Consider the following 21,491-nt stretch of genomic DNA (forward strand, 5'->3'; position numbering starts at 1 on the left):
TTGCTGTTTCACGGGAAGGATCAAAAACAGAAAATGTAGTTTCCACAAACAGGAAGTACTGCTGCAGCAGCCTCTTTCCCTCTACGTGCAATTAGACCACTCATGGTTGTGCATGGATGAATTATGTCACTCTGAAAGCAACATGCCAACTGAAGAATGTACATTTCCTAACCTAAAATGGAAAGAAACCACCACCCTCTGGACATCATAATTAAAGGTTCCTTCTTTTGAGCAGGAAATATAAGTCAACCGATGTCATTTCCCATACCCACATTTCACAAGTTGTTCAGAAAAATGGGACATCTTGAATTATATTTAGGTCTTTTTCCTTTTTCATTAATTTAGGTTGGAAACTGAAGGAAGAACTTTACCAGTACTTGTAACCAGGGGTGGGTTGCTGCTGGTTTTACTACCGGCTCGCAACCCCTGTGTGTGCATGCGCAGAATAATTTACAGTGAACTGCGCACGCGCAGCACTAAAAACCAAAATGGTGACGACCCAGTGGCGGCGAGGGAACCGGTTCGGGGGCGTGGCAGGCCTGAGCCGCTGCCGGTTCTGCAACCCAGGCTTGAATTCCATTACTGGTTCGGCTGAACCAGGCCGAACCGGGAGCAACCCACATCTGCTTGTAACCTAATGCATCTTTTTCTTGGGAGTAAGGTTGTATTGTCTGAATGCATTGAGGTTTACATCTGAGACCAAAGGAATTAACTTTTCAGTTTAGGAAGGGGAAAAAATGTGAGTGAATTAGTAACATCGGTTCCCAAGGCTGCGTGCAACAGAGGATCACATTTCAAAACCGATTGGGACAGGGCCCACATGGAGAGGGAAGCTCTAGAGTTTTGAAGAGTAAAATGGGTGATTTGGTTCATGTTATCTCCTACAACCATCAACTATCCAAACTGGGAGCTGGGGGAAAAAGCATGAGGGCTGCTAACAGCATTGGGTTACAATAATTTGCCCCTATGTAGATATTGGATCAACAGTTTTCAATATTGGAATAAATACAGAGTGTGCCAAAAGTCAGGCCCACAGGGCAATCACCATGTGTTTTATTAATCCTATTAACATTTTTTTTCAGAAAAAAAGGGTACTGTACTTAGGCATGTTCAAAGGTCATGTGTCAAATGGGCAAAGAAGTGTTTAGAAAAAAATAGCCAGTTTGAATTTATATAAAAATTTCTATATGTGCCTTGACTTTTGTTCACCCACTGTATTTATGCTATCAGTACATTTTTATACTGATATAATGGATATTACTGAATCAATACAGTTTGATTCATGTAAACTTCGACTTTATTTGAAACATGCTTTGCTGTGTCCGCTACAATTAATTGGTTTTTAAAAATGGATAATGATGTGAATTTATATTTCTTGTTGATGCAGGTAGTCTTCAATTTATAATCATTCATTTAGCCAAAAAAAAAAAACCAATTTACATCTGGTCCTCACATTTATAAAGCATCTCCGCAGGTACAGGATCAAAATTCAAATGCTTTGCAACTGGCACGTATTTATGATTGTTGAAGTATCCTGGGATCATATAATCACCATTTACAACTTTCTGAGCTGGGTTCCGACAAGCAAAGTCAACTGGGGAGGCCAGGTTCACTGAACAACCATATGATTCACTTAACAACTGAGCAAAAAAGATTATAAAATTGGGTGGCACTCACTTACCAACCACTTCACTTAGTGACATAAGCCCTTATTGTAATCATAAGTCAGTGACTACCTATATTGTGATACATGTTGTGAGTAACAAAATTTATTGAGAGTAATCCTGATTACTTTTTTCAATTGTACAAACTTTACTTTGGGTTAGCAATTCCCTGTGCTTTTTCACTGGGAAATTTTCTCTTTAATTATTGAAAGTAAATTCTTCATTTCTTTTTGCAGTCAAGCTCTTACTCTTTTGACTGCTGGGAGGTACCTGGGTCCAAATTAAAGAGAATATTTAAATGCACCGTTATGTTTTTAAAAAGCCGGAAAAAAGTGTTTCATTTCAGTGGCACTGAAAAAAAAAAAACCAGTGTTCTTACAAAAATAAAATTACATTTGAACCATGACTGAAACTGAAAACTTCTACAGAAAACTGAAAAATGTAAGACCTATTGACGTGTGATAATAGTACTGAAAGCAATAGAAAAATAGACTTCCCACGAGGTGCTTAAACATCTTTCAAAAGTTTCAAGAACTGCACTTCTTCCTTAACGTGGCTTATTGATGCCCATTTATTTCTGACATTTCATGAAAAATACAACCTGAGGATTGTTTGAGTGTGCTTTAGGGACTGCAGCTGAAAAATGAAGGGAAATGTTCAATGCTCCAAGCTATGCTTTCTATTTGTAGAGTCAGGAACTAAAAAAACCTCCTATTCCTAGCATTTTCAGGAGAATATACAGTGTAGCAGTCTTCTCTCTGCTTGAAGGGTTGTTAGAAGACAGCTTTTTATCTGGAGATCTTTGTAAGATTTTCAGTCAATGACCATTTTTTAAACTATAGGAGAAGAGCATCAAGTATCTTGAAGTACTCCATCACCAGCAAGTACATGGATAGCAGACTAAACAGGCACATTACAGCAGCTATCTGACAATACATCATCTCAGTTTGCAGAGCTATATTGTATTTTTCTCATGTTTTCTTTATTTTATTTATATTACTCTCCATTTCCACCGAACAGTGTGCGACCTGGGTTTTAGACAATCAAAATGCACATATTTGTTATAATCTCCATTACAATAATATTAATAATATAACTATATATCAGTTTTTCGCCTCGGGTGCCAAAAGCGCGAATGGCTTTCTTGGAGCCTCAGGAGGGCAAAAATGGCTTCCGGGGCGGGGGGAGGCCATTTTTCCCTCCCGAGGCTCAAAGAAAGCCATTTGCGCTTTTGGCCCATTTTCTGACTTCTGGTGGGGCCAATAGGTCCATTTATCAACCTTCCCATGCTCCAGAGGCTTTTTAGGAGCCTGGGGAGGGTGAAAAACAGCCCAACACGCAAACTGGAAGTTTGGGAACAGACTTCTGGGTTGCCCATTGGGCCATTTTTTTCAAAAAACAGCCAAAAAGCAAGGCCGAAAATCAGCTGGAACTGACAGGGCAACACCTCGTATGCCCTCAGAAATGGCTACGCGTGCCACCTGTGGCATTCGTGCCATAAGCTCACCATCACGGCTATATCAATATAATTACAATAGTACATCTTCATCCTCAAATTTTCTCCATATTAACATTTCCTCTTTTTAAAATATCTACTCCTTTTTAACTTCTGTTTCTATTGTCTAACTATTAGTAAAATATATCAAGAAATACTCAGTTTCTTCTTTATCCTTAATAATGAGAGTTAATCTGTCCATTTCTGCGCATTCTAATATTTTCTTAATTGCACTCTCATCTGATGGTATTTCATTATTTTTCCATTGTTGTGCAAACACAATTCTAGCTGCAGTTAATATATGTAAAACCAGATATATAGCCTTTTTGTCATATTTTTCTGGTAGAATGCCCAACAAGAATATCTTGGGTTTCAGGTCAATATGCTGCTTTATCATTTTTTCCAACCAAGTATGTATTTTCATCCAATTTTTTTTAAAGCTTTTGGGCAGGTCCACCACATATGATAATATGAACCTAATGGTTGATTACATTTCCAACATTTAGCAAATCTATTTTTATACATTTTAGCCAATCTTGCTGGTTTAGTCGACTAAACAGGCACATTACAGTAGCTATTTGACAATACATCATCTCAGTTTGCAGAGCTGTATTGTATTTTTGAGATCCTTCCTAAATCTGCATTAAGGCATATTACCATGTCCAGTGACTTGCAGTGAGGGTTATGGCTAGTGAGGCAGCATTTTTTTTAGACTTGTGGATTTCAACTCCCAGAATTCCACAGCCAGGCATTCTCAGTTCCAATTTAAAGTGACAGCATTTGTTTTTCTAAACTTATTTGCTAAATAAGTTTCTTTCTTTTTCTTTTTCTTTTCCTTCCCCCTTTCCCTCCTTCCTCCTTCCTCCCTCTTTCCCTCCCTCCCCTCTCTCTCAAACACACACACACACACAGTTGCACAGGATTCAGAAAATTTAGGTTTTCATCCTCAGTCCATGTTAGCAATACCACTAGCAGCATTTTGGCTGGTAGGTGTAAGTAGAAGTGGAAATTCATTCTACTGAAAACATTGTGTTTGCTTATGATTGGATAATTAAAATCTCAGAAGACCCAACGGCATAGTATTAGAGTGTTACATAGTGCATAAACTAAAGAACTGTCTCAATATGCTCCCTCCCCCCTCTCTCAAACACACAAAGACACACACACACACACACACACACAGTTGCACCAGGAGGATGAAGTTTGAATTCTTCCCCCACCCTTCAACCTACACGTACACATATCTTTTCCAGCTGTTTCAGAGAGGATTTCAACTCTGCTCTTGCCTGCCATCATGAAAAGAAAAAAAATGTAAAAGGAAAAAGGCAAGAGCTGAGGTCAGGCTGAGCTAGTTGCTGCCAGAGTCACCATGTGGATGACTCTGCTTAACTGTTTAAAAAAGCCTCCAAAAAAATAAGCCCTCTACAGTAGGCAGGCGAACTACGTGCCTCATCTACGTCAGGAATTTTTTGGCTTTTAACCCTTGCTTAGCTCTGCTCGAGTGATCGTAAAGTCAGACTAGATGAGGCATCTCGTTCTCCTGCCGCCTCCTGTAGAGGGCACTTTTTTAGAGGCTTTTTTAAACGGTTAAGCACTAAGCAGAGTCATCCATGGTGACTCTTGCAGCAACTAGCTCAGCCTTTTTCCTTTTACATTTTTTTCTTTTCATGATGACAGTGGTGAGGCTCTGCCTCCCCTGCCTCCCCTGACTGCACGTCCCTGACCATGTCCTAGTTCTGTGTCAACCCATGTTGGGTTCTTTCATAGTACAAATTCCTCCTCATCCTCCTGTCTTCTTTTTGACATCCACTAAATCAGTGCACCTCCAAAAATGGCAGACATTGGCTAAACACACCATATCTGCTGTTGCCAAAAGGATGCACACACTTCCAGAGTCACTTCAATCAACCCCAATCACTCCAGAGCATAGGCTGTTTTGTAGAGTATGTACTTAATGCCTTTTTATTGTTACAGCTATTGGACAACTTATTTATTCTGCAAATGACAGTCAACTGTTTAGTAAGGAGCTCCCCAACCTTTTTAGCCTAGTGGGGCATATATGGAATTTGGAGAACATATTATAGTCAACTATAAGATGGTTGGTAAGACAGGCATGGTCTGTCAGTTTCCCACCAATGCTTTAAATTAAAAATCAATTTAGGTGGAACATATTGCTTAGCAGATCAGAAAAAACATATTTGTTGCAATAGAGTTGCTGCTAGAAACTTCACTGGAATTCCAAAAATAGGAGACAGTTGGCATGGAATCTTTCTGTAGGATTGTTGTTGTTGGTTTTAACTTTATAAAGGAGTTTAGCTTGTATGTGACCCAGAGTTGTTATGACTGGGTAGCCTTTAAATTTGACTAATAAATAAAATAATCCAGTGGGTAGGATCAAAGGCCAGCCTTCACCATTATCCAGCTGTTAGACTTGGTAACAATTTGATACCTATGAGAAATCCCAAAATAAAAGCAAGTTAACTTAGGGTTGTGTGTGCGTGTGTGTGTGTGTGTGTGTGTGTGTATACATGAATCAGCCATGAGTTGGCTGGAAGAATGTTGGATGTGTAGGGCCCCATATTTGATAAGGAACAGAAGATCTTGTGCCTTGTAGGAACACCTGCTGCTGGCTTCACATCTCTACCTTTATATAAGGCAGGTATTTAAATCTGCCACAGGGTTTCAATGCAAAAACATTTTTACTGCTGGGGAAGAGAGGGACACATTTAACATGGGTATATCTGGGAATGTGTAGTTTAATAAAAAGAAGGACTAGGGGAGACATGATAGTGTCCCGATATCTCAAAGAAGAGGGAGTCAAACTATTCTTCAAAGCACCTGAGGGCAGAACAAGAAGCAATGGATGGAAACTAATCAAGGAGAGAAGCAACATAGAACCAAGGAGAAATTTCCTGACAGTTATAACAATTAATCAATGGAACAACTTACATCCAGAAGTTGTGAATGCGCCAACACTGGACGTTTTAAAGAAGATGTTGGATATCCATTTATCTGAAGTGGTGTAGGGTTTCGTGCCTAAGCAGGGGGTTGGACTAGAAGACCTTCAAGATCCCTTCCAACACTGTTATTCTATTCTAACATTATTTATAGGATTTGTTTTCCTGAAAAAGGATATTTGGAAAATCAGAAGCTTGTTTACTCACAGTCTAAAATGTCAAATACTCTGGAAGAGAGATACTATTTTGACAATATTTAATTGTCAACCTAAACTTGGAGAATAAGTAGCAATGGCAAAACTGAGATCATAATGCCAGCAAATATAACCAAGAGTGGTTCCCACTCTATTGTATCCTATAAATACAATATGTTACGCAGTATGGCAAATGTAAATGCTTATAACAGTGTTTCTCAACCTTGGCAACTTGAAGATGTCCGGACTTCAACCAGATGCTGGCTGGGGAATTCTGGGAGTTGAAGTCCGGACATCTTCAAGTTGCCAAGGTTGAGAAACACTGGCTTATAACCTAACAGTGGGTGTAATGGTTAAGGTACCAGACTAGAAACTGGGAGTTCTAGTCCCAGCATGGGCACAAAGCCATCTGGTGACATTGGGCCAATCTCATTTGCTAATCCCTAGGAAAGAAGCAATGTAGCACACATTGCTGAAACATCTTGCCAAGAACACCGCAGGGACTTGCCAAGAAAATTGCAGACAGTCTCCAAGAATCAAACACAACCAAACAGAAAAAGTACAGATTACACAATTATATATTGGAGATATCAATACTAAGTTACCAACTTAAGTCCTTTATTGAATAACAAATACTTTGATGTAATCTGCAGCAGTTTCTTTTCTTCTAATGTCATACATATTCAATTTTGTATGAAAAGTCATTTTATGCTTGTAATACTGATAGCCTGAGTTATAATTAATAATGGTAGAATATTTCTTTCTTTTTTTAAATTTCAAATACTCTTGATGTTGATGTTTAATAAATTTATAGGCCGCCCAATCCCAAAGGACTCCGGGCGGCTTACAACAATACATTTAAAAATAGAAGTTAAAAACACAAAAAACATTGATTAAAAAGACCACAACATATACCCAGTCTGATCGGGGCTGGAACTCAATCGTGAGTTATCTAAACAATAGAATTTATGTATACTATAATACTGCATAGTAAATATCATTGTATTGAAACAATATATCAAGATTTACAAACAACATTATAGGAAAAGGAAAACATAAAACTAAACCCAAAACAGAGCAAAAAATAATACGTCTTAATATTAAATTGTTTAAAATCTGGCACCAATTTCAGATACTGGACACTCAAAAACATGTTTTGGAGGTAACACTATTATTAAAATTTCACTATCATGCTAGTTGCTTTAACAAATGATCCATTGTTACAAAGCTTGGAAGGGATTTGATTCTTATTTTTTAATTTGCGTAAAAATTATTGAGCAATACATTATCCACCAGAGTGTAACAGATTTATATCTAAATCAGGATATTTTATTCCATAGCATTTTTTCCTCAAAAGATTCCTTTCAGATGTTTTCATTTTGTCTTTTTTCTTCATGGAACATTTCTTCCTTCTTAAGTATACCTGATTAGATGCACCTAAATGATAATATAATATAAGCTTTATTACACAAGCAAATAATATAAGCTTTATTACACAAGCAAATAAATCAAGTTACACAAATTACAGTGAAATGTTTTGCCTCCAAGTGTTTATTAGCCTCCAAAGATACTTTCAGAATCACAGATACTACTTTTGAATTTTCCCACCCAGAAGGTTCCTGGGGTGGATTTAATTAGAATATTTAATTTAAAAAATTGGCTTACCTATTGCATTTAGCCTGTGATTTTCCATAGTAAATAAACAAGTTGTTAATATGATTTGGAGTTATTTCTGATGTCAGCTTCTCACAAAGTACAGGTAATCCTTGAATTATAGTCATTCGTTTAGTGACTGTTTTAAGTTACAATGACACTGGAAAAAATTTCTTGTGACTGTTTTTCACACTTATAATTGCAGCATCCCATGGTCCCATGATCAAAATTCAACTGGCATGGTTATGATGGTCATCTGGTCAACTTTTGCAAACTCAAGCAAAAGCAAAGTCAATGGGGAAGCCAGATTCACTTAACAACTATGTTACTAACTTAACAACTGCAGTGATGCACTTAACAAATGTGGCAAGAAAGATCCATCCAATGGGGCAAAACTCCCTTAACAACTGTCTTGCTTAACAAGGGAAATCCTGGACTCAATTGTGATTGTACGTTGAGACCCATCTGTAAAGTCAGTCATATCATTTAAGTCTTTGCTTAACACGTATACACTTAAATGTGGCTTAGTTTATTGCGTATACATATTTCTTCTTTTTTGGGTCACAAGACTAAAGGCAAACTCCACTGGGTGGAATTCATGATTTCTTCACTAAAACAAGTTTCTGTTCCTTTCATTGTGGGTTAGAATTTTGGAATGGGGTTAGAATTTTGGAGTTAGAATAGAATATTGAAAGTAAATCCATTCTTCCCATCTTCCATACAGTACTAGTTTTGATAAATTATTATAGGAAGCAAGGAATCATAATATAACCTCCAATAATGTATCAGAGTGACACTATAACCCTATGCTCACAACTTGCTTAAATTAATCTCTTTATCAAAGTTTCTATCTCCACACCCATTATCTTGAAAGGAAGTCAGAGCGCTATAGTGATTGAGAACAATGCAGTTCTCATCAAAGGGACAACCATTTCGTGCCAGTATAACTTTCTGGTGACTCAAAGATGGGTGTACAGCATTTCAGCTCAGAAGTGGGTGAAATCTCATAGGCCATTGTTCCCCAGAACAAGCGAACCAAAGTTGACAAACAAAAGCATATTATACTGCAATGTTAGGAAAAAGTGTGCATCATGTTCCCAGATTTCTACAGCAGGGTGGTTTCTTGGAAAAATTGGTAGATAAAGCAATGCCCTATTTCTATGACAAGCACATGCTTCACATGTGCTTGTAACACATGTAGCTGATCATGAAGGGTCTGTGTCAGATTAACACTCCAGCCCTAGTAATCGATCCAATGAACTTATCCTAAATGGATTAGTTTTAGATCTCAAATCTCCAGAATCATTTGGGACAGTTGTGTTTTTCCTTAGTCAGTTGTGTTTTCCTAATAGTTTCCCGGGAGAAAACCCTAATCTTAACAGATTGATTCCTAGAGGGGCTGATGAAAATATGGGGTCCATGGTGTTCTCTGAGGTTGGTTGTTTTCTTGCAGATGTTTCAATATATGACTAGAGAACAGCTACCAGCACTGATGATGATGTTTCCAAATCGGATAATGAAACACCTGTAAGAAAACAACCAGCCTCAAAGAGTATCAAGTGGAACATCAGTGGATCAACTTGCCTCCAGAAGTTGTGAATGCTGCAACACTGGAAGTTTTTAAGGAGATGTTGGATAACTGAAATGGTATAGGATTTCTTGTCTAGGCAGGGGGTTGGACTAGAAAACCTCCAAGGTCCCTTCCAACTCTGTTATTCTATATTCTAAGGACCCCACCGTCCAACGCTGAGCTACAAATATTTTCTTCTTTCGGTATCGTGAAAATACCTTTGTTGCCATTTTTATTTTAATCTCATGCTTTCCTGAAGCAGATCTAGGGAAAAAAGGAGACGGACTCAGATGAGTAACTTTACAATTCTTTCTGCAAGAGTGACTATGAAAGGAGATAAAAATCTAGAGTTAGGAAAGTCTACTCTGAAACCACAGGAGTAGGAAAGCAATTTCATTGATTTTGAGAACCCTGAGTGAGATGGACCATCCAATATAACAAGTTTCTCCCATTTTGTGAAGGAGCCTGTGCTTGTCTATGTCTTGCTGAGAGCAGTGTTGTGAATTTAGAAACAATACGTGCCATAGTCTTAAATGTTCTCAGATTTTCCCCTTCTGGCTTCCTTCACTGCTTTTTACAAGCCTGCCATTCAGTAGGCTGATAAAATTTATACCACTATGTGCCAATCTCTAAAATTATCCATGAGCCTGAGAACTGGAAACAGAAAAGCAGCCAAATGTTTGGGGGCAGAAAAAGAAAAGCTCCAGCAGATTTCAGCCCACCTTACACCCGGCAAGTAACTGATTTCCCAATATAGACCTGCTCTACTCGGCATGAAAATTGAACCCACCCATATCGTGCCAGTCCAGAAGGATTGTGGCTTCCCCATTTGACAACTTTGAATCAATTTCCAGGCAGTTAATTCAGCTACCGTAACTCTTCTGGTAACACTTCCCGGGGGGGGGGGGGGGGGGGTGTGGAAGGGAAATGAAGGGTTTTTTTTCTTCTTCTATATTTAAAACTCCCTGTCCTTGTATGCACCTGTTTGTAATCATTTTTCACATATCTCTTATTACTGAGTTTTTTGACTGGAGGGAGGGATGATTATTTTATTTTTCTTTTCTTTTAAAATTTGGATTAATGAGATTACCAGACCACTGGTGGACATCTTGCAACCTCAAAAAAAATATTTTGGAGAAAATGGGTGATTCAGAAATGTCAAAAACAAATGAATAATTAGAATCATGATCATCATTTTAGCCATTGTCTATCCACTGCAGGATGAAGGCCTCTTCCGCATGTTTCCAACCAACGTGGCCCTGAGCTTTCTTTTTGCCAATTCAGCCCACCAATACTTGTTGATGTTGTCGATCCACCCTATGTCCAAAGTCAGTCTGATTTAACTTGGTGATTCTTAGCACCCTCTGCCATCTTCCCGTTGCTGTAGATAGTTGACCTAGGGCAGTGATGGTTAACCGTTTCAGCACCGAAGAACAATTGCAGGAACTGGGTCTATCTAGTTTAATGAAAAGAAGGACTAGGGGAGACATGATAGCAGTGTTCCAATATCTCAGGGGCTGCCACAAAGAAGAGGGAGTCAATATTTTACAAGGCACTTGAGAGTAGAACAAGAAGCAATGGGTGGAAACTAATCAAGGAGAGAAGCAATTAGAACTGAGGAGAAATTTCCTGACAGTTAGAACAATTAATCAGTGGAACAGCTTGCCTCCAGAAGTTGTGAATGCCCCAACACTGGAAGTTTTTAAGAAGATGTTGGATAGACATTTGTCTGAAATGGTATAGAGTTTCCTGCCTAGGCTAGGGGAGACATGATAGCAGTGTTCCAATATCTCAGGGGCTGCCACAAAGAAGAGGGAGTCAATATTTTATAAGGCACTTGAAAGTAGAACAAGAAGCAATGGGTGGAAACTAATCAAGGAGAGAAGCAATTAGAACTGAGGAGAAATTTCTTGACAGTTAGAACAATTGGACTAGATGACCTCCAAGATCCCTTCCAACTCTGCTATTGTATTGTATTGTATTATGTTGCAGTTTTTAGTCTGCTTGGAATGGATACGCTGAACTTTTTAGTTCAGCTTTTGAGGTTGGGATTTAGAGTTGAGAGGTGATAAGGCGCAAAAAATTTTCCTTGTGTGTTCCAGTGTTTTAAGTCTCATATGTCAGCTCTTGAAAATACTTTCAGCACCCCCCTCCATAAATATTTGGGCTGATTTTCTCAAGGAGGGCCTTTAAGAGACAAGTTGAGGGCCTTAAGCATATGGAAGAATTAAAGCATGCAGTTGACCCTTTAATGACCTCAAATCCAGGGCAACCAGCCAAAAGCATCTTAATGTGACCTGGATTCAACCACACTAGCCCCTGAACAGAAGAAAACTGTTTGTCCTTACTTTGATTGCCGGTCAGCTACTGATTTATTGATTTGAATTATTTAAAACACTTGTATTTTCCTTTTGGTAAAATATCAGTCAAGGTGGCTTAAGATTTTTCTTCCTGGGCACATTAAAGAGCTATCCACCAGTCCTTCAGTAGTATGAAATTATAAAAACATAATGATTGCTGCTCCGCCAATAACACCAGCAAAAATTGCTGCCATTACATGTTAAGAAATGGAGGCTGGTGGTGGGTTACCCCACCTTTTTCTTCACCCTCCCAAAAATATCAAGATCCTTCAGGAAAACATCTATCTATCATTTTCCTTTAATGTGGGTCAGAGCTGGGGAGGAGGTGAGTTTTTGCAGATGATTAGGCAGTGAGTTTAACCATCTGTCACAAATCATTCTGGTTTTGCACAAATGTTTTGTGCAGGTGTGTTCCAGACTATTGCCTGATATCAGCTAATAGTTTGGCAGCTTTTTAATGTGAGTTCAGTGCTATTTTAGAAGCCAGTTCAACACCTCTTTATTTATTTAGAACACGGGCATCCAAGTTAACCAAGGTGATTCTGGACAGCTTATCAAGGGCAAAATTCAATCAGAATATAAAAATTTCATACATACAAATAATAATGACCCAATAAAATGGTAATCCAAATAGCAGTAACACCATCATCCAATTAAGGCTCCAGCACATCACCACTCATCACAAAGGCCCAAGCAAGGAGTTAGGTCTTGACAATATTTTTAAAGGCCATCAGGATTGGGGACACCTATAATTTCAGGAGGAAGGTTGATCCATAAAATTGGGACCATTGCCCAGAAGGTACATTTTCTAAGTCCCACAAGATGACGCTGTTTCAAGAAAGGGACTTAGAGAGTGCCCTCCTTATTGAAGCATGGAGGTGAGGGGTGGAAACTCTGGGAGAAGCACCCTCTCAAATACTCAGAAGCAGAATCAAAGATGGTTGTCATATCTGGGAAGGTTGTGCCATGAATTAGCAGACATACAAGTGGCACCCTCTCTCCCATTTCCCTGTGTAGCCCTTGTCTCTTATGGGATTGGCCTCTGGAATTAATTGAGGGCCAGAGGAAGGGGAATTCTTGTGGCACAAAAAGAGGATGCCGGAACAAATCTGTGTCACGATTAGGAACCTGTGAAGACAGAGAGTTCCATTCAAAATCTTAAAATGCACATGCCCAGACACCCCAAAGGCATCCCAAATAATGGGAAGGAAGGAAAAATATATACAATATAAGCTATTGTGTGTATGTGAGAATCTCAATTTTATATTTTGAGTTGAGGCTGCAATAGATGTCATCCCGACTTGGGATGTCCAAAGGTAGTATATTCAGCTTTGAGTTTGTTGAAAATGTTTGGAGCCTTTGAAAAGCTATGAGTATCTCCAATCAGCCACCTTCCACCTATCCCCAAACTATCGGAACATCCTGCAAGTACCCTCATTGTTGCCATTCTCTGGGCTTGTAGGGCTAACAGTGCTCCCCTCCAACTGACCAAGAGAAGCCTGCAAAAATATGCAGCAAACCAGTTCTCCAACTCCAATTCTAACTTTTATTACTATTATTTTCAAGCACAATATGAAGCCTAGATACTAGAATTCCCATCAATGGAAAAGTGATCGCCTCCAACTTCCAGTGATGAAGACTCAGTGGTTCAGCTGCCTAGGAAGATGACAGCACATTGCTTCAGTCAGTTTAAAAGCAGAGCAGTCTGCATGCATAGGTTTCTATTACACATCTTTGATTGTTTCTTATGTCACAATACAAGCAAATTATGCCACTGGATTCTGGTGATCAGGCCAGGCTCCAGGGCCAAAACATAAACAAATATAGTGTTTTATTGCTCACATGTAGCCCTTGGCTGCGCACCCAAAACAGAAATTTCATTTGTGATTCTCCCCCCACCCCCCAAGTACATGTGCAATACTATTCTTATTAGCTTCAGATATAAACTACTTGTTTTGGCAACAGTTAGATGTTAACCATCTAGAAAATTATATGATAGTCAGAGATGAGAAATTTATCTTACTCCGTATTTGAATGTCACAAATTTATTGCACTTTAATTGCTTCAACTACCAAAGACACATTAAGTTAGCTACATCTGTGAATTCCCCCAACACGTAATGCAGGGGCGAAATTCAGCAGGTTCTGACAGGTTCTGGAGAACCGGTAGTGGAAATTTTGAGTAGTTCAGAGAACCGGCAAACACCATCTCTGGCTGGCCCCAGGAGTGGGGGAAGGAATGGAGATTTTGCAATGTCCTTCCCCTGCCACCCCTCTGGAACCCGTAGTAAAAACTTTTGAATTTCACACTGACGTAATGTCATAATCATGAAAGAGACAATGGACTGGATCTGCCCCTTCGGTGTTCTGCTGAAGTTAAAACAATGGAATTATAGTGAGCATGAAATTGGCACTGTAAAGTATTTGTAGCTGTGACTTATTGTCCATGGGAGAAGCCAAGGAAGTCATTGTTTTCTTGGTCCTGGCTAGAATTAAGCACATGTTGACAAAAGGAGTGATTATATAACAATTTTGTGGCATGTTTTAAATAAGCGGAAAGGATAGTCCTTAGGAGCTAGAAAACTTAGATAATGAAGAAGTTTGAAAAGTGATATAATGAATTTTCTTTACCTTTGAAATAAAGCTGAGGCAAAATAATTAACACCAAGGTACAGAATGCTCTTTGTGAAAGCCAACACATTTTAACTATTCAGTAATGTCAGCTGTATGAGACTGTTCAAGCACAAAAAATTCTCATTATAAAATTATAATTTAGAAGTACAACTGGTATCATTCTAGCTCTTCAGGCCACTAATACGATCTTTCTCTAACACTTACTATAACTATATTCTGACCAGGTGTGCTTAATATTGTTGGTTGATTCATTATGAGTTTAATATTAACATTTATCAAAGTTAACAATAACAAGAGCTGTGGTGGCACAGTGGTTAGAATGAAATATTGCAGGCTAATCATGCTGATTGCTAGCAGTTTGATTCTCACTGGCTCAAGGTTGACTCAGCCTTCCATCCTTCCAAGATTGGTAACTGATGATCCAAATTGTTGGGAACAAAATGCTGACTCTATAAACCACTTAGAGAGGACTGTAAAGCACTATAAAGCGGTATATAAGTCTAAGTGCTATTGCTATTTACCTGATCTGAATTACCCACAACAGCTAGCATTAGCTATGCGGAAAACACTTGATGGAATATGTATTAATATTTGATCAATCTAAATGTTATATGCTACTTCTTCAATGTGGAAAATTAAAGATGATTTAATTGAGAAATCAAAACCTACCGTATATACTCGAGTATAAGCCGAGTTTTTCAGCCCACTTTTTGGGCTGAAAAAAGCCGCCTCGGCTTATACTCGAGTCTACAACTGGATCCGGCAGTGCTGTTGCCTGTTGGAGGAGGAGGAGGCGAACCAGCCTGCCATCGCCAGCCACCGCTAGCCCTGCCGCTCTTCCCACCCCCTTCCAAGCCCCACAGTCCAGCGGATGGAGCAGCGAAGCCCCGGGGCTTCGCTGCTGCTCCCCGCATTTTCTGCACGGGGATCCCTTGGAGAGGGGATTCCAGCCTGCCATCGCCAGCCACCGCCACTGTTCCCTCTAAGGTGCGCGCGTGCGAGGCCGCGCACATGGAAAGAAATCCCCGCGCAGAAGTTTCTAACTGCCGCGCAGAGATTTCTACCAAAGCAAACGTGGGAAGTCCTTTGCAGGCGGCTGGAACTGGCCTCCCGCAAAGGACCTCCCCAGAGGAATCTCATGTCCTGCAGCCCAAACTTTCTCCTCCCAGCAACTTGGCCTGTTGGATACAGTTGTGGCGGGGGAAGAATGGGCTGGGTGGGCTGGCTGGCTGGGGAGGAGGGAGCCCTTTAAAGCCCTGCTGCCGCGTCTTCCCAGCAAGACTTCCTTTCGGCTCTCGGTTTCCCTTGCCTGCCTTAACCAAAGCTTGGCGCCCCGCCTCTGCTTTTGCTCTCCCTCCCTCAGCTGTGCAGCAGCAGCAGCTCTCAGCCTAGGGCGTCACGCAGGCTGTGGAAGGAGGGGGAGGAGGAGGGAACCAAAGAGAGGATTTTAGGGGCCTGCGCCCCACAGCCAGGACCGTCCTTGCGCCTCAAGCCGCGTTTCTTCGTGCAAAGCCCTTCGGGCGTCAGGCGGAGCTCTCGGGTTGCCCAAACCAGTTCCTCCCAGGTTCAAAACTACGGAGGGAGGAACTGGATTGGGCAACTCGCGCTCACACACACACACATACACACATACACACAGAGAGAGATTCGGCTGCGTCCGGCTCATTTGCAAAAAGCCCAGAAAAGGAAGTCGGTCGGGGGCAGAGGAGGGGGGGGGGAGACCCGTCGGAGAAACCGACGGTCCCGAGGCCGGAGGAGGGGGGTTCTTCCCCAGACAGGGCTCCCCAGGAGAGGGCGAGGCACCCCTCCCCCATCTCCCTACTGTCAATGTCGCACAGGAGGGCTGTTTCTATCTCGGTGCTTTCATGGAGAGTCAGCGAGAGATCCAAGCCATCCAGCGAAGGCAGACTGCTGTTTAGTAAGAATGTTTTAAATATTGCATTTCAGCTTATTTGTCATGGATTGGTGATCAACCTACTTGCAAATACAAATTCTTTTTCATATGGCGTGCTGGTGCTCTGCAGATTTTATTTGATTTTAGAAAAAGAAAATAAAGGCTTCTTGGTCCACCTGGACCGGAAAGTCAAAATCCAGAAAATTAACCTTGTTTAGGAAAGTTTTGCACTGATGGAAAAATAGTGTTTTCCAGTGAAAGTTTTTTCCCTACTTTTCCTTGTTTGCTTTTTTGGCCTCTATTCCTTCTCTACTCTCCTCTTTTCTTTCTTCCTTTTTTCTTCCTTTTTTCTTTCCTTCCTTCCTTCCTTCCTTCTTTCTTCCTTTCCTCTTTCTCTCTCTTTCTTTTTTCTGCCTCTTTTTCTTATCCTCCCACCCTCCTCTCCCCTTTCTTTTTCTCTTTCTCCTCTTTCCTTTTTTGTCTCTCCCTCTGTCTCTGTTTCTCTCTCCCTCTCCCTTCTTTCCTTCCTCCCTCCCTTCCTCTCCCCTCTTTGTTTGGTTCTTTAAGTGCTCCAATTGCTAATCTACATCAGTTGGTAATTTATTCATAACTTGCTAAATCACTGCAGACTATTGGATAGTAAGGGGGAAAGTATAGTCCTCAACTTACAACAGTTCACTAATGACTAAAGCTACATCAGCACTGAAAAAAGTGAATTACAGCTGTTCTTCACACATGATCATTGCAGCATCCCCATGGTCATAGGATCAAAATTTGGATCTTTGGCAACTGCCTCATATTTATGACGGTTGCAGTGTCCTGGGGTCACCTTTTACAACCATCTGCCAAGGAAAGTCAGTAGGAAAGTCAGACTGACTTAACAACCAGGTTACTGATTCAACCGCAGTGATTCACTTAACTGTAGCAAGAAAGGTTGTAAAATGGGGCAAAACTCACTTAACAAATGTCTCATTTAGCAATAGAAACTTTGTGCTCAATTATGGTTGTAGATTGAGGATTACCTGTATAGGGAGATTTTTTTACTTAATGGATATTTACATGGTAAAATTGAGTTTCAAATAACACTAATTTCGTTGTCTTGGGTGACATCTATGAAAAAAATCCAGGTGCTCAGGTATGAAAATGTGCTGCTCAAACACTATACTTTTCCGCTCACACTGAAAAAAAATTAGAGGGAACATTGGCCACCGCTAGCCCTGCCGCTCTTCCCACCCCCTTCCAAGCCCCAGTGGGCTTGGAAGGGGGTGGGAAGAGCGGCAGGGCTAGCGGTGGCTGGCGATGGCAGGCTGGAATCCCCTCTCCAAGGGATCCCCGTGCAGAAAATGCGGGGAGCAGTAGCGAAGCCCCGGGGCTTCGCTGCTCCATCCGCTGGACTGTGGGGCTTGGAAGGGGGTGGGAAGAGCGGCGGGGCTGGCAGTGGCCGGCGATGGCAGGCTGGTTCGCCTCCTCCTCCTCCAACAGCACTGCCGGATATCCGCCCAACGCTGCGGGGGCGCCAGCGGGAGCTTTGGCGGCTTCACCTCAGCCGCAGCGCTGGGCAGCAAATGTGCTGGTGCTGTTGGAGGAGGAGGAGGCGGCGGCAGCAATAGCACCTGAGGACAGGACAAGAAGCAATGGAAACTTGTCAGAAGGAGACTCAAGCTGGAAATAACGAGAAATCTGACAGTAAGAACAATTAAAATCCTAGGAAAATGTCCTTTCATGAAAAATTACTTTTTCAGTTAACTCTGCCTGACATTAGTTGGGTGAACAGAAATATTAGTTGGCCAATTCTAAAAGGGAGCACCAGAAAGAACTTAAAATATTTTTTAAGAGAGCTGGGTTTTTCATTTATATTATATGTATGAACAGAATTAACACAAATTGCAGATACCAATCAAACATAAAGAAAAAAAGGATGAAATAATGCTCATTTTAAAAAACTCAGTGAAAATAAAAACAATATACCAAGAAGGTGGCATACTGGTTGTGATTTGATCTCTTCGGGGGATCCCGGGGATCCCCTATACAAGTATTTTAATATTGCAGACTTGCAGTATTATAAGTCATACTGATATTATAGAACACTTTAATTAAGCGGGTCCCTTGAATAAACATAACTTTGAGTTTCAAATAACACTGATTTTTTATTTTTGAAATTTACCGTAGCTGCTGCATTTCCCACCCTAGGCTTATACTCGAGTCAATAACTTTTCCAGCTTTTGGGGGTAAAATTAGGTGCCTCGGCTTATATTCGGGTCGGCTTATACTCGAGTATATACGGTACATCTTTCATTTTCTTGATAAAATGTTGGTTCTGACACTTCCTTCAAGCACGTCAGGAAAATGTTGAAGTGTTTTTTACAAGTTTCCGTAAGTTATTCATTTCTGGGCAGTGTAAAATGTAATTGCTAAGTGGCCAAACAACTGTTGGAAGAAATGTCCTTCTGGGTTCAGTTCCAAGTGGGGGAAAAGACACTGGAGGCATGGAGGCTGCTTAGAAAGATGGTTTAATGTTTTAATGGTGGATAGGATCGCATGGCTGGAGGTCCTGGGGAAAAAAGGTGATCACATGCTTCCAGGTGTTGGGTAAAGAAGAAGAGTCGAGGGAGGGGCTTGCAGGGCTTTTTATAATTTGTTCGGCCCCACCTATCTGCCTCCTGCTCCTGTGCAAGAAATGTGTTCTGATTGGTTGTCAGACTCACATGGGGCCATGCAGGGGCAACTCTCTAGGCTGAGTTTTGAATCCAGGTTTGGTTGAGTTCTCAGATGCCATGTGGTCAGTTGAGTAAAGACCCAATATTATCATGACTTAATCCCATCCCCTTGGAGCTGAAGGGGAGAACTCTTTATTATGTAAATGGACTAGCTCAGGCTTTAATGGCTCATGGACAAAGTGGGTGGGGGCAGGAAGCTGCAGGGAGAGTTGCCTTGTCTTTTTGAAACATGTTTCTTCCTTTTCACATCCAGAGAAACATAATATTCTGCCTTTTCAGTATTTCCTAGGATATTTCATTTTTCTGGGAGAGGGCTGAGTGATAACTTCCTACACACCGAAATTACCACAAATCAAAGAAATAGGGTTTTCTACTCCAGCTATGCTGTTTGGAGTACGGTTGCTAGATTGACTTAATTGTTTATACCAGTAGTATATCTGGAAAGTGTTTGAATCTCTCACTCTGTCTCTCTTCTGGTAGGAATCACTTGCATTTGGCTACTAACATTCCCAGTTAATTAGAATACAGATAAAGTACGCACAAGAATTTGCAGCTAAACACTGCAGTATCAGTGGACATTGGGAGCCAAATTGAAACAAGTCCATTTTTATTGGGTAATATTTATTTCTAGCTGTGACACAGAAGGTCACAGTTCCGGTAAAAGCACATAATAAAAAACACACCCTGTTCTGCCCTTCTGCACCAGGTTATCACCTATTTAGATTTGCCTGACTATATCAAAAGGCTGCAATCATTTGCATCTACCAGAACAATTATTTTCTGTCATCAGGAACAAATCAAAGGAATATCAAGGCAAAACAATGAAACAAAGGAGTGATTGATTTTGATCACCTGTCTGCAATCTGGATTCTAAATGTATCATGTATGCAAGTGATATCTCACCCAGAGAAATAGTCAATGCGGCTCTGGGGTGATGGGACTATGTTCATCCAACATATTTCCAAGGACAGCAGGCAGAGGAGAGCTGATTCATTTCTACTCAAAACTACAGAACGTGAGTCTTAGTGGAGCCCTGATTTACTCCTCCATTAAAATGGCTATCTTAATTGTGTGGCACTTTGAAATTCAAAGCAGACTAAATCATTTTAAAGGAATAAATATTGCATTCTGATATTCATATCTGATGCACTAGGACTGTGGTGATGAACCTATGGCCCACGTGCCACAGGTGGCCTGTAGCGCCCTTTATGTGGGCAGGCAAGCTGTTGCCCCAGTTCAGCTCTGCTGTGCATGCACACGCGCCTCCCGCCTCCCAGCTGGTCTTCAGGTCTGTGCCGCACAGGGGCAGGGTGCATGCGGGGCACCGCATGCACATATGGGAGGAGCGTCCAGGGGGCACACGTGCATGCACAGGCACTTGGTCCAGAAAAGGTTAGCCATCATTGCCCTAGGATATGATTTAAGACCTTCAGCACAGAGGTGGCAATAGTCAGCATGTGAACTGCCAGCAAGGAATTTCCTTCATCGTTACACCTTGTGGGGGGGGGGGGGGGAGATTTTCTCAGCCAACATACTCCAGTTTTCCTTTCTCTTGAGAGACCCCTGGTTTTTGGTCCTCAGTTGGAGGTCAAACTAAAAAACTATTTCATTTAATATAACTGTATCAGATATAGCTAGCATCATTAATCCCCATGTACCTCTCTCCCTGCTGAGTTTCAGTGCTATCCACCCATACCTGTCAGTGAGATGTATTGTTCCACTGCCAGTCCTAACATTGTAAGTGTATCTGTTCTTAGTCATTGCTGAGTATAGAACAATAGTGTTCTGTGCAATGCATGATAAACAAAACAGTTGGTCATTTTCGTTTTTTACTTTCCTCCTGTCACCAGTTGTTTAAAAAAAAAAAAGCACTTGCCAATCTCCAGGGCTCTGTTAGATACCAATCTTTAGGCTGCTTTGTGCTGCCTTGCTCCCATACCCTATTGAGTTGAAATACACAATTTATGAAGTATTTACGACAGCATCAATGAGGATTTCTAAAAGGGACTGAATCACTTGTAATACTTCAAAGAGAGGTTTGAGGGGCTGTTGCCATCAGAACAATAAAGTAGGCCCAGTGCCAAGCTTGCACAATGCAAGAACTAGTGCAGAAAAAGTTAAATGCTCTGTGCCAAACTCCAGCATGCATTGAAAAGGATCTCCGGTGAGATTAAGAAATGGACAAACAAGAACATGTAGTTTTCTTTGCAACAGAAGGGAAGTGATGGTTAGTTAAAACAGTTCCTTAGAGAGTAGACAGAAGAATGGAACTGGAAGAGGTTGGCCAGAGATCGGAGGAAATATGTCGATGAACAAAAAAGGAAGTCCAGTCACAGTGACTCAACTTCCAGACA

This window comes from Thamnophis elegans, chromosome 10, assembly GCF_009769535.1.
Source record: "Thamnophis elegans isolate rThaEle1 chromosome 10, rThaEle1.pri, whole genome shotgun sequence".
Lineage (NCBI taxonomy): Eukaryota > Metazoa > Chordata > Lepidosauria > Squamata > Colubridae > Thamnophis > Thamnophis elegans.